We start from the raw sequence: 10,821 nt of genomic DNA on the forward strand, positions 1-10,821 counted from the left end.
GCTAAGTATAACTGACCACCCTGACATTAATAGACTTTAATATCAGAAATCAAAACTGCTCATTTAATAAATAAATCAAAACTGCTGATTTTGAATTTAAATAAAATGTAACAGCTTTTGTATTTAATCCACACATTAAATCAGTTTTAATGTTTTTAATTATGAATATATATTATCAGTTACATATCCAGATTCATTGAATCTGACTCAGCCCACTTACAAAGTGACCAAGCCCAACAGAAACAATAACTCAGCCCGACTGATAAATTAATTCTAATTAGAAAATTAAATCACAAATAAATAAAATCCTCACTTTATTTATTTTCAATGTGGGACAAATGACACATTCTCCATTTCAAGTTTTTACAACCTACTAGTTTCAACTCTATTTCTCTATGGATTTCACTAAGAAAATACTTAGATCCATATATAAAAGTTTAAGTTCATATATCATGGAACAACTTCCAATCATTAGATTTTAGGATTTTCATCAAGAACATGATAAAAATTATGATCTAAAATCCATTTTTTTTCTAACAATTCCCCACAAATCCATACAGAAATGCGATCAGGTTTTTCATCATGACTTGTTTTTTCAGAGTCGGTACCCTTCCGAGTTTGAACCCTCCTAAGTCCTCTACTTCAATGATTACCGGATTTGAATGGAATGTTTCACCTTGAATCTTAATCCGTTTAGTATAACCATGTTCCATAGACGACGACAAGTCAACGGCTATGGTGCCAATTGATAAGTGGCATTTTATACCACTTAGAACGTCTTAAAATGGCTTAAATTGGTGTCTTGAAATCAAGTATTTTGTGTATTTGATGCGTTTTTCTAGTGTTTATGCATTTCAGGGTATTAGTTGCGTTTCGGAGAAGGAATCATCAAGAATAAGCCTTGGCATGTGTTCACCATTGCGAGAGGAAAAGAACGGGTAGATTACGGCGAAGAAACGGAGCAAACCTGGAAATTTTCCAGTAGGGTCCTGCGCGCCCGCGCAGCAATGCTGAGCGGCCACGCAGCAGCCTTGCGCGCTCGTGCAGAAATGCTGAGCGGCCGCGCAGGGTCGGGGAAAAAGATATATTATTTTAGACTTCTACTTCTGTTTGGCTTCCAACTTCTATGTAATCTGAGTTTTATGGGATTATTATATAGGTAGATTTGAGACGTTTTTCATAGAGTAAAAAAAAGAGGAGATTATGTTTTAGATTGTGTTTTGCAAGAAGCGAAGGAGATAAAGAAGAAGACCGATTTAGCACACAGCAGCGAAGAGGAAGCATATATTCTTGTGATTCTTGTTTCGTTGTAACATTGGATGCTAGTTTTCTTGCTTTGACTTATTTACTCTTGTGACGTACTCTGTTTTAATATAATCAGTTTAGTTGTTATTTTCTTGTGTTTGTTTATCATGATTTCATATGAACCCATGATGGCGATAAGTTCTATTATGGGCTAATCGTGATCATGGGGTTGCAACGGATTTATTATGAAATTCTTTAGTTAATTGTTTAATACTTTAGTATGTGATGATTGCATGATATCTAGTATTGGTTGTGCGTATTCGTCTTATGTGCGTCGCGAACATATAAGATAGGGTGTTAATCTCTTGTGAAGCGACGGTGGATCTTGAGATTTAGAACTTGCCATGCTAGCATAGGTTCATGTACGTTGTGCATGATTAGTGGGTAACTCTAACAGTTTTATTTGCCCTATGTAATCAAAAAGGAATAACTTGTGCTTAAATCGTTGTGTTGTCAATTTCTGTAGACATATAGGAACTCAACATAATTGATGACTATTCAACTTCTATCTTAATTGTGGATGTTTGGTAGAATGGTATTAGTATAATGAAAGTTGGGTTTTATCAGTTTCGTGTTATTCGATTAATATCATCACTGTCACATGCTAAAGGTAATAACAATGGTTATAGAAGGAAGTAATAATGAAGTTGTGATCTCATGAGTGTTTTATTATTGATAAATTGAAGTGTTAGTTAAGTGGTTAATTAAGTAGTTAATTATAGTTAATATTTAATCAACAATTTTAAGTGTTATTATCTTAACATTGAGAAGTAGTCATACATTGGTGAGTGAGTTAAATTAGACAATAAATTAGTCTGAGTCTCTGAGGGAACGAACTAGAAAGTATTCTATATTACTTGCGAACGCGTATACTTGCGTGAATATTAGTGCGTGATTTCGCCCTAACAAGTTTTTGGCGCCGCTGCCGGGGACTCGGCGTATTTGTTTAGTTTATGTACTTACCATCATTGGTCATTAGGACTCAGTGATTAGGACGTAGTAGTTAATTACTCTTTTCGGTTGTGTTTCAGGTACTTTAGCAAATGTTTATGCAAACTCGTTCTCGTGCTCGCAAGAGGACCTTAGATACAGCTGAGGAGAAAGACGAAGTTCTTGATACACCGGAGAAGTTAGATTTTGAGGATTCGGATTCAGGAACTGAGCAGAAAGAACCAGTAAACATGGGAGATCGTATTGTTCAAGCTGATCCAGCTCTTATGGATTTTTCTCGGCCTAAAATTGATGACATTCAGTCAAGCATCCTTCATCCGGCTATTCAAGCTAACACCTTTGAGATCAAGCCGGGCACTATTCAGATGGTGCAGAATTCTGTTTCTTTTGGAGGAGCGGAAACTGAAGACCCCAACATGCACATAAGGAATTTTGTCGAGATCTGCAGCACTTTTAAGTATAATGGCGTGACTGATGAGGCTATCAAGTTGAGGCTTTTCCCATTCTCACTGAGGGATAAAGCTAAAGACTGGTTACATTCTGAACCAGCTGGGTCAATCACTACGTGGCAAGATCTTGCACAAAAGTTTCTGGTGAAGTTTTATCCAATGGCAAAGACTGCTGCTATGAGGAGTGCTCTTACTCAATTTGCGCAGCAACCTACAGAATCTATGTGTGAGGCTTGGGAACGCTACAAGGAAATGTTGAGAAAATGTCCACATCATGGAATGCCGGATTGGATGGTAATCACTAGTTTTTATAATGGTTTGGGGGCCCAATCTCGGCCCATGCTCGATGCAGCAGCTGGAGGCGCCTTATGGGCTAAAAGCTATACTGAGGCGTATAATCTTATCGAGACGATGGCTGCAAATGAGCATCAAAACCCAACTCAGAGGATGACGTCAGGCAAGGTAGCAGGTATTCTGGAAGTTGATACAGCCACCGCTATTGCAGCCCAGCTCCAAGCGCTATCAATGAAGGTTGATTCTCTGGCTACGTATGGAGTTAATCAAATAGCTATGGTTTGTGAGCTTTGTGCAGGTTCTCATGCTACGGATCAGTGTTCTCTTGTCAATGAATCTGTTCAGTATGTGAATAATTATCAGCGACAACAGCAGCCTGTGCCAGCGACCTATCATCCTAACAACAAAAATCATCCAAATTTCAGCTGGGGGAATAATCAGAATGCTATTCAGCCACCATATCAGCAAGGAGTAAGTAAACAGTTTAACCCACCTGGATTCCAGCAACCACAGCAGTATGCTACAAGGCAATCATATCCTCAACAGGGAAGTGCAGCTGCACCTACTAGTGCTAATTTTGAGGAACTTAAGCTGTTGTGCAAGAGTCAGGCGGTTTCTATCAAGACCTTGGAAAATCAAATCGGTCAATTAGCCAATGCAGTGCTCAATCGTCAACCTGGCACTCTTTCCAGTGACACGGAAGTACTAGGCAGGAAGGAAGCCAAAGAGCAAGTCAAGGCTATTACCTTAAGGTCTGGAAAAGTAGCTGATGCTGAAAAGGCAAAAGAAGTCGAAGCTGAAGTTAGGGATGAAGAATCTAAGCAAAAGGAGAAAGCGGCGGAACCAAGGAAGACTACTGTTGAACACACTCTGCCTGAGGCTAATACAGGGGAGAAACAGCTCTATCCTCCACCACCTTTTCCTAAGAGATTGCAGCAACAAAAGCTGGATAGACAGCTCGGGAAGTTTCTGGAGGTGTTCAAGAAACTTCACATCAATATACCTTTCGCTGAGGCTCTGGAACAAATGCCTAGTTATGCGAAGTTTATGAAGACTATTCTTTCAAGGAAGGTGAAACTGGATGACCTTGAAACCGTTGCTCTCACGGAAGAATGCAGCGCTGTTCTGCAGCAAAAGTTACCACCAAAACTGAAAGATCCAGGAAGCTTCACCATTCCTTGCACCATTGGCAATCTAACTTTTGACAAGTGCCTTTGTGATTTGGGAGCAAGCATTAATCTGATGCCCTTGTCGATCTTTAAAAAGCTGGATCTGCCTGATCCAAAACCCACATACATGTCGCTACAATTGGCTGACCGTTCCATTACTTACCCAAGGGGCATAGTTGAGGATGTGCTTGTCAAGGTGGATAAGCTCTTCTTTCCTGCAGATTTTGTTATTCTGGATTTTGAGGAAGATAAGAAGATTCCCATAATCTTGGGGAGGCCTTTCTTGGCTACTGGCCGTACCTTGATAGATGTGCAAAAAGGGGAACTTACTATGCGGGTCCAAGATCAGGATGTGACCTTCAACATATTCAAGGCAATGAAATTCCCTACAGAAGATGAGGAGTGCTTAAAAGTGGATGTGATTGATTCTGCGGTTACGTCGGAACTCGATCACATGCTAATGTCTGATGCATTGGAAAAGGCCTTAGTGGGGGAATTTGACAGTGATGATGAAGATAGCAACGAGCAATTACAATATCTGAACGCTTCTCCATGGAAGCGAAAGCTCGACATACCATTTGAATCTCTTGGTACTTCTGACCTTAAGAATGCTGAAGGGAAGCTCAAACCATCAATAGAGGAAGCACCTACCTTGGAGCTTAAACCATTACCTGAACACTTGAGGTATGCTTTTTTAGGTGATTCATCTACGTTACCTGTTATTATTTCAGCTGACCTTTCAGGTAGTGAGGAAGATAAGCTCTTAAGGATTTTGAGAGAATTCAAATCGGCTATAGGATGGACCATAGCAGACATCAAGGGGATAAGTCCTTCATATTGTATGCATAAAATTCTGCTAGAGGAAGGAAGTAAGCCAACTGTGGAACAGCAACGAAGACTGAATCCCATCATGAAGGAGGTGGTGAAGAAAGAAATTCTGAAATGGCTAGATGCAGGCATCATTTATCCTATTTCTGACAGCTCGTGGGTGAGCCCTGTACAATGTGTTCCTAAGAAAGGAGGTATCACTGTGGTCGCAAATGAAAAGAATGAGCTCATCCCTACTCGAACAGTTACATGATGGAGAGTATGCATGGATTATAGGAAATTAAACAAAGCCACAAGAAAGGATCACTTCCCTCTCCCATTCATTGATCAAATGCTTGACAGATTGGCGGGACATGAGTATTTTTGTCTTCTGGATGGTTATTCCGGGTATAATCAGATTTGTATTGCACCAGAGGATCAGGAAAAGACTACCTTCACTTGTCCATTTGGCACATTTGCTTTTCGTAGAGTTTCGTTTGGGTTATGTGGCGCCCCGGCCACCTTTCAGAGATGTATGATGGCTATATTCTCTGACATGATTGGAAATAACATCGAAGTGTTCATGGATGACTTCTCCGTCTTTGGACACTCATATGATGAATGCTTGAATAATCTGCGCGCCGTACTCAAAAGATGCGTGGAAACTAATTTGGTGCTTAATTGGGAGAAATGTCATTTTATGGTGCGTGAAGGCATTATCCTTGGGCATAAGGTCTCTAGCAAAGGTCTGGAGGTGGACAAGGCCAAGGTGGGAGTCATTGAAAATCTTCCCCCACCTAATTCGGTGAAAGGAATCCGTAGTTTTCTCGGTCATGCGGGTTTTTATAGGCGATTCATCAAGGACTTTTCAAAGATATCTAAGTCGTTGTGCAATTTACTTGAGAAAGATGTGCCTTTTAAATTTGATGATGAATGTTTGGCAGCATTCGAAACTCTCAAGGAGAGTTTGATCACAGCACCAGTTATTACAGCACCAGATTGGACAGAACCGTTTGAGATGATGTGTGATGCGAGTGATTATGTGGTAGGTGCAGTTCTGGGACAGCGCAAGAAAAATCTCTTCCATGTGGTCTACTATGCGAGTAAAACTTTAAATGGGGCCCAATTGAACTACACCACTACTGAGAAGGAGCTTTTGGCTATAGTCTTTGGCTTTGAGAAATTTCGATCTTATCTGCTTGGTACGAAAGTGACAGTATTCACTGATCATGCAGCTATTCGCTATCTGGTTTCTAAGAAGGATTCGAAGCCGAGACTCATTCGTTGGGTGCTTTTACTTCAAGAATTTGAGTTAGAGATCAAAGATAGAAAAGGTACTGAGAATCAAGTAGCTGACCATCTCTCTAGGTTGGAGAATCCCGATTCTACTTCACAAGATAGAACGTTAATCAATGAATCTTTTCCGGATGAGCAGTTGTTTGCAATTCAGGAGGAAGAACCATGGTTTGCAGATATTGTAAACTATCTTGTCAGCAATATAATGCCTCCTAATTTGACATCCGCGCAAAAGAAGAAGTTTCTGCATGAGGTGAAGTGGTATATGTGGGATGAACCATATTTGTTTAGACAGGGAGCTGACCAGATCATCAGGAGATGTATCCCGTTCTGTGAGACGGAGGGGATATTACGAGACTGCCATTCCACGGTTTATGGTGGACACTATGGAGGTGAGAAGACGGCAGCTCGTATTCTGTAAGCAGGTTTTTTCTGGCCTACCTTGTTCAAGGATGCTCATCAGTTTGTTTTAAGGTGTGATCGTTGCCAAAGAGTGGGAAATTTGTCAAGGAAGGATGAGATGCCATTAAATGTGATGCTTGAAGTCGAGGTCTTTGATGTATGGGGAATCGATTTCATGGGGCCTTTTATCTCGTCTTGCAATAATCAGTACATCTTGCTGGCAGTCGATTATGTCTCAAAATGGGTCGAAGTTAAAGCTTTACCGACAAATGATGCAAAGGCAGTGCTAAATTTTCTTCATAAGCAAATTTTCACAAGGTTTGGAACACCTCGGGTAATCATAAGTGATGAAGGATCGCATTTTTGCAACCGTAAGTTCACTTCTATGATGCAGCGTTATAATGTGAATCATCGAGTAGCTACTGCCTATCATCCGCAAACAAATGGTCAAGCGGAAGTGTCTAACAGAGAGATAAAGCGCATTCTAGAGAAGGTTGTTTGTCCGTCAAGGAAGGATTGGTCTTTAAAGCTCGATGAAGCTGTTTGGGCTTACAGAACAGCATACAAAACTCCACTTGGGATGTCACCGTTTCAGTTGGTGTACGGTAAGGGATGTCATCTACTGGCGGAGCTTGAGCATAAGGCCTATTGGGCATTGAAGAAATTGAATTTGGATTTAGATGCAGCTGGTAAGAAAAGAATGCTTCAGCTTAATGAACTTGATGAATTTCGACTTCAAGCGTACGAGAATAACAAAATGTATAAGGAAAAGGTGAAGAGGTGGCACGATAGGAAGCTACATCCTAAGTTATTTGTGCCAGGGCAACAAGTTCTGTTATTCAACTCTCGGCTTCGACTTTTTCCTGGGAAGTTGAAATCAAGGTGGTCTGGACCTTTTATTGTCAAAACTGTATTTCCACATGGAGCGGTGGAAATTTTTGAGAATGATTCGGACCAAGCATTCAAGGTTAACGGTCAGCGGTTGAAGCACTACTATGGGGACATGGCAAACCGAGAGGTGGTTAGTGCCATGTTGTTGACTACGTGAGAAAGGTACGGAACGTCAAGCTAATGACGAAAAAGAAGCGCTGCGTGGGAGGCAACCCATGAATTGTTGTTACAGGAACCCTTAGAAGTTAATAACCTATCCAAAAACACAAAAAAAATCAGAAAATAGGGGCTGAAAAAAAAAATTCCAGAGACCCTCTGCGCGCCCGCGCAGCTATGCTGAGCGGCCGCGCAGCTTGCTGCGCGCCCGCGCAGAAATGCTGAGCGGCCGCGCAGGGGTCGAGTTCCAGAAAAATTTTTTACAGTTCAGAAAAAAAAAAAACAAAAACACACAAAAAACCCATCACAGCCCATAAACCCACGAATTCTTTTCCCATTACCCCATGATTTTATCCCTCAACCCCACTCCTAATCTAATTTAACCTACTCCATACCCTATATATACATACACCTATCCCACATATCTCCCACAAACTTCCTACACTTAAACCCTCGCATAAACATCAAAAATCAGTTCTTACACACTTTTATTCACAAATCAATGGCACCCAAGAGAGCACGCACTATTGACAGCAGCAGTACAGTTCCTACTGCTGATTCATCAAGGGGTACTGCTGCAAGGCCTCGGTTAACTGACAGAGCCGCGGAGGAGGAGTACACTAGGCTGTTGGGGAAGCCGATTCTGAAGGAGAGGGGGTTTTTACCATCAGGGAGGGATGGTGAGTTGTTGCCCATGATTGCAGAGAACGGGTGGATAGCTTTTTGTGAGTCACCCGAAGCAGTACCGATGAGTGTTGTTCGCGAGTTCTACGCGAACGCGAAGGCTGAAAAGAATGGGTTTTCTGTAGTTCGTGGGCTGACGGTTGATTATCATCCTGCGGTGATTCGCCGTGTGATTGGACAGCGAGAGAGGAAGCCCGAGGAGGAGAACTGGAATGAAAAGACTGCTGAGGACTTTGACTTGGATTTGATTTATTCGACTCTCTGTCGACCGGGCACAGTTTGGAACCGCATGTCCAGCCAATAATGAGTATCGTCACTTTTCGGCGATCGCCATGAACAGGTATGCCCGTGCATGGAATGCATTTATATGTGCTAATATTTTGCCTTCTTCACATGCACACGAGGTCACAGTTGAGAGAGCACAGTTGTTGTGGGGAATTCTGAATGAGGAATACTATGTGGACCTTGGTGAGTTTATCTACCAAGGAATTCTGAAGTTTTTGAGGGGAGCAAAGCATATGAACATCCCTTATGCATCCACGGTTACAAAGCTATGCCGAGCAGTAGGAGTGAACTGGTCGGCTCATGAGCAGTTGCAGTTGCCAGCAGTTCCGATAGATTCTGGCACTCTGAATGGGATGCAGGAGTGGACCGGTGGTGAGCCTGAGGAGCATGGGCTGGGTTATCGTCTTCCAGGAGGGCGTCCAGCACGAGGTGCTACTATGGCCAGGTCAGGGCGTGGTGAGGCTAGTTCTTCGAGAGCTCAGGAGGGTGCTGGGATGGGTGATGCCCAGTATAGGAGGCTTTCACGGTGGATGGATGCCATGTATGAGACGCAGAGCAGGTTTGCTCAGGAGCTCACTCTTGCGTTAGGGACTGCTTTTCGAGGCCTTGGAGCTGATATCCAGTGGCCAGTTTTTGGTGAGGACTCTGCATACCCGCCGCCTGATACTCCACCCACTGAGGGTGATGATGATGATGACTCCGAGTAGGTATACCCTGTGTTCCTTTCTACTACCTTCACTGGGGACAGTGAAGATTTTAATTTTGGGGGTGGTAGTTAAGGAATATTTTGTGTGTGTCATATAGCTGCATATTCATGATAGTTAGTTCATATAGTTGCATAATTTTTGCCATATAGTTTTTTTTTATATATATAGCTTTATTTGTTTGTCATATCATATAGCTCATGCATATACCATGATCCCTTTTGCAATGATTTATCGACTGAATTGTGATATTGATGCGAGTGTAGTGATAACATTAAAGTGATATTAAGTTGTGTAGGTTGATATGCATGCTAGAAGCACTTGTATTGTCACTAAGTCTTAGAGAATGCTTAAGGACTAGATTGTTGTTATGATCTGATTATTTTCGAGGATAATCTATTTATTATGCTTAGAATTTGATAATAGGTTCTTAGTGGTAAAGGCATGAAAAAGAAAAAAATGGAGTAAAAATGGAATTTGTTGCTAGTTGTGGCTAGGCGTCAAATGGCTAGTAGCCGGCTCGCATGTTATGCGAGTAGTCTAGGGTTGAGCAAGATGGAGCGAAACGCACTTGCTCAGAGTTATTAAAAAAAAAAAAAAAATTTGCATAATTGATCAAGAGTGGGCTCTTTGGTATTCGAGTTATTAAGTTCTTAGGGGACTTTGTGCCTAGTGACCTAAGGCTTTTAGAGTCTGGGATCCGCTAACCTAATGCTCGTTACATGGATACCATTGTATAAGTCTTTTGTGGACCTCACTCATTGCACGGTCAAATAAGCATTTGAGTTGTAAATAAAAAGCAAGATTCCGTAGTAAGCTCCAGAGTTCTTGTAGTGTTGTATATCACTTTGTGCCTAGAATTTTTATTCTTTGTATAATCGTAGGATTGTCTTGAGGATAGTCTAGTCATAGTAATTGGTCTAGTTCCAAAGCATATCTGTTAAGCATTTGCACACACCACGTTTCTGGCGGTATGTCCGTTTGCATGAGTTTATTGATCTTTAGTGTCTAACTGCATTCGTTGAGACGTGGCAATTTGGTTGGTTAATTGTAGTAAGGGGGATCGTTGCATTTTCATATAGATTGCATTCATGCATATTTTTATTTGTTTTTGAGTCTGTGACGCTTGAGGACAAGCATCGATTTAAGTTTGGGGGTGTGATAAGTGGCATTTTATACCACTTAGAACGTCTTAAAATGGCTTAAATTGGTGTCTTGAAATCAAGTATTTTGTGTATTTGATGCGTTTTTCTAGTGTTTATGCATTTCAGGGTATTAGTTGCATTTCGGAGAAGGAATCATCAAGAATAAGCCTTGGCATGTGTTCACCATTGCGAGAGGAAAAGAACGGGCAGATTACGGCGAAGAAATGGAGCAAACCTGGAAATTTTCCAGTAGGGTCCTGCGCGCCCGCGCAGCAATGCTGAG

At 41.5% G+C, this 10,821-nt stretch overlaps 1 non-coding gene across 1 annotated transcript; it reads right to left on the bottom strand.

The window, feature by feature from the left end:
• Positions 1-2,879: 2,879 nt before the first annotated feature.
• Positions 2,880-2,986, bottom strand: LOC141699576 (small nucleolar RNA R71). The gene has a single exon (XR_012566023.1). It is a non-coding gene; the product is annotated as a small nucleolar RNA R71 (small nucleolar RNA).
• Positions 2,987-10,821: the final 7,835 nt, after the last annotated feature.

Source organism: Apium graveolens, chromosome 11 (genome assembly GCF_009905375.1).
Source record: "Apium graveolens cultivar Ventura chromosome 11, ASM990537v1, whole genome shotgun sequence".
Classification (NCBI taxonomy): Eukaryota; Viridiplantae; Streptophyta; class Magnoliopsida; order Apiales; family Apiaceae; genus Apium; species Apium graveolens.